Below are 4,327 nucleotides of genomic sequence, written 5' to 3' on the forward strand. Positions count from 1 at the left end.
CAGAGTAGCCAGAGTAACCAGAGTAGCCAGAGTAACCAGAGTAGCCAGAGTAAACAGAGTAGCCAGAGTAAACAGAGTAGCCAGAGGAGCCAGAGTAACCAGAGTCGGCCAAATTGCTTGGCATGATTGTCGGTTTAGAGTAGAAAATTAAAGCTTCCGCCTAATCTATTTTCATCATGAGTTACTATAATACAGGGTCACCCACAAAGAATGAGACTGTAAAGACGACTAGAAACTCTTCAAATATGACGATCCGAAGTTTAAATTAAGCCTTGAATGTAACGTAATGGAGTTAGTTAATGCTTTTGCAGGGAGAAAGAAAGAAGTCTATAGTTGCAGAGATTCATGAATGTAAGGAAACAGACATTTAAATTCCATAGAGTCGTCTCTGAAGTCTCATCCTTTATTGATAATCCTTTAGTTAGTTTAATGTATGAAGGATATTCCTTGATTTAGGTAAACATATCAAGCACGTAGGATTTATATAGCGCTTACATCATACAATACATAGATATAGGAGAGTATACATAGTAGTCGTCTTTATCTACGCGGAATTTAAAACTATCAATTAAAAAATAGTCTAGATAATAAATGATAATAAAAGTAACAATGTAAATCTATAATATTTCAAACTTTCACTACAGTGGGAACAAGAAAACTGTGGAATAGGAAAATGATCCTTTTGGACTCATATTAGATCTTTTTAAACATTTATTTTTAAATTTAAATTGTATCTTTTTTTCGTTGGAGACCCCCATGTTTTCATTGGAGACCCCATAATTTCAATGGAGACCCCAAATTTTCATCCCCAACGAAAATCCGTGGTCTCCAATGAAAATCTGGGGGTCTCCAATGAGAATTAGGGGGTTTCCAATGAGAAGCTGGGATCTCCAACGAAATACGGGGTCTCTAATAAAAATCTGGGGGTCTCCAGCGAAAATGCAGGGTCTCCAATGAAAATATGGGGGTCTCCAACGTAATATGGGGTCTCTAATGAAAATCTGGGGGTCTCCAACGAAATATGGGGTCTCTAATGAAAATATGGGGGTCTCCAACGAAATATGGGGTCTCTAATGAAAATCTGAGGGTCTCCAACGAAAATTCGGTGTCTACAATGAAAATATGGAGGTCTGGTTCCCACTGTATATTGATCAAGCAGAATTCAGAGTTTGAAATCATCAGGGTGCAAAGATAAAAAGATAATTAACATAAATTTCATTCAAGTATTAAGACCCTGAAATATTATGTAATGGATATTTTCCCCTTTATTTGCATTTACTACTGGTACTTGACCTTTCAAAATTTTATCTTTTAACTTTAAATTTGTATACATTTTTAAAAATAATAAATATCAACATTTTTTCCGGCCAAACTTCGACCAACCTTCAACCTTCCTTGGGGTCATATGAGAATTGCAACAAAAATTTCTGGCTGGATCGGTTCAGCCGTCTTTAGGTTTCTGAATACAAGCAAACAAACAAACAAAAAGACAGACAAGCAAAGTGTATATAGATGTCGTAAACTATTGGTAATATGAAGAAGAGAATATTCTATTCATTATAGAAGTCACATATCAAGAAATATAATTCTTATTCTTCAATAATTACATTACGCCTGATCCATGTGTCACCTAATATTATTATAGAGAATATACATTGATCATATTGTGGAGAAGTAATCTCAATACACATTAATATCGTCTCTTAAAACACAACAAGGATTAGAAATACAAATGCGCAAATTTTTAGAATATTTTCCGTTAATTCTAGGCATTTGTCATTCTATGTTGCGCGCGCATGCCCCGTAAAATTCCAAAACAAAGAGAGGGGGATTGAATTTTGTAGATTCAGAAAAATAATATCTATGGGATGCCTGCGTAGAGACTGGCAGCTAGTGGGGTCTTAAATGTAAGACATGTGGCCGCAGCGCTCAGCCCCCTAGACTGTCCTAGCCGCAGCGCTCGGCCCAAAGTGTCATAACTTAACCTAACCCGTGGCTGCAGCACTCGGCCCAGAAAGTGTCTTAACCTAACCTAACCCTAAATAAATACTAATTTCTGGATCTACAAAATTCAATCCCCCTCTTTCTGTTTTGGAATTTTACGGGGCATGTGCGCGCAACATAGAATGGCAACTCCCTTATTTCTATGCTAACCTTTAAACTATTGTTTCATGGTACAGAAATTAGAATTTTAATGTTTTAAATACTATGGATTATTTCTCTACACAAAAAAGGAAAGCCTTATTGCCTTGTTATGCAATCAGTTTTCTAGTCTACGTATGTTGAATTTTAAATTCTAAAATTTGGAAATAACCTTTAAAAATATTCACCCATTTGTCGAAATTTAAAATAAATAGCTTTTTCGATATCAAAACCTCTATTAAATTTCAGTAAAAAATACTGTATCTTTAAACTATTGTCATCATTGACTTTAATAAATATCTAGAATATAAAGCCGACCTTACAAAATCGAATATTAGTATACTTATAGCTAAGTAGCATTATAAGAGGGGCGGGGTAACGTAGCTAAGTAGCATTATAAGGGGGGAGGGGTAACGTAGCTGAGTAGCATTATAAGGTGGGTGGGGTAACGTAGCTAAGTAGCATTATAAGGGGGGTGGGGTAGCTTATAAGTACACAAGAGCACGGCAAATTAGACGAAATGAGAAGGTAAACTGTAGGCGACATTACTGCTACGACTTTGTGACCTCGTAGCTCCTTTAGTTAAATTTCATGCCGAAAAGAGAAAATCAATTTTTTTAGTTTCCGGTTTAGTTTCCGGTCACATATTAATTCTAAACATTTTTTTTTCTTCTCAATGGTTTTAAAAAAAGTGGATTTATGATTCAAGTTTATAAAATTTCAATCTTTCGCAATAATTTACTTTAGTTTGACTTGAAAGACACATTATGTATAAAATGAATAAAAATATTTTGGAGAAAAATTGTTTATTTATCTTTTTATGTTGAATATAGATGTAATTTTTTATATTTTTTATTAAATATCAAATAAACATACAATATATATATAAATTTATTTCCTGCTACGCAAAATTTAGCTTTTTTCTTTGATATGACAAAAAACGTTCAGTTTTAGATTTTTTGCTTTAAAAATTAGCATACGGTTTTCTTGATTATTAAGATAGAAACGCAAATTGGTTGAATTTAATTTATCATTCGCAATTAAAATTGGTTTTGATTTAGGGGCTGATTCATAGCAGAATATCAAGTACAGACAGGTTTAAAATTGAATTACAATTTGCAAGTTTTTAAACCTGTAAAGAAAGAAGATAATTTACGATTATTAGAACAAGAAATAGGTCATAAATTCCAAATAGATTGAGAAACATTCTGTTCATATATTTCTACACTTTTTATTAACTTTTACCTTATCTAAAAATTTGTAATATTTTCACGAGAATAGATGGGCCAAATTTTACAAAATATTGATATTCTTTTTTAAAACATGCATTGTACGTGTACAACGTACGTACTGCAGTACCATATCCTTTGTGGGTAACACTTTATGATACTTTGTTAAGGTTTGGCATTTTTAAACCATATGGACCAAAACGTTTACTATATTTACCGTCAAAGTCAAAATATTTATTCAATAACGATGCATTCTAGCCGATGTATTTTCCATTTGGGTTTTTTATTTATTTATTATCTTAGTGGACGTACGTTCCACTGCATTAGTACGTGAAAAAGTATGGTTCACATTAAAGAGACTTCACGTGTAATTTCAAGTGAACCTCCAGTTGTAGAGTGGCATACCCCTTAAACCTTGGACTTAACAAGGATAACGGACATATCCTTACATCATCTGGATCATGTGTATATATCCAATAAACGTCAAAACGGCTGAACCGATCCGGCCAACATTTTGTTTGTGACCTCACATGACCCCAGGGAAGGTTTATGGATGATAACAATTTTTAAAATTAGCCTCCAACAAAATCTGATTTTTATCAAATATTGAAAATGAAAAAAAAATTTTCTCATCTTGGTCTAGTTTTTTGCTCATCTTAGTCTAGTTTTTTCTTTTCTTAGTCTATTTTTTTCAGTCAATATTTAAGATGCTCGCCCTTTCATGCATATGGAAATAAACGTTTTTATTTCATCTTAGTCTAGTTCTTTCCCTCATTCAAGTTTTGTTTTTTTCTTTCATTAGTCTAATTTTTTTATTTTATTAGTCTAGTTTTTTTTCTCACCTTAGTCTAGTTTTTTCTCATCTTAGTCTAGTTTTTTCTCATCTTAGTCTAGTTTTTTTCTCACCTTAGTCTAGTTTTTTCTCATCTTAGTCTAGTTTTTTCTCATCTTAGTCT

Source organism: Eurytemora carolleeae, unplaced genomic scaffold (assembly GCF_000591075.1).
Source record: "Eurytemora carolleeae unplaced genomic scaffold, Eaff_2.0 scaffold84, whole genome shotgun sequence".
Lineage (NCBI taxonomy): Eukaryota > Metazoa > Arthropoda > Copepoda > Calanoida > Temoridae > Eurytemora > Eurytemora carolleeae.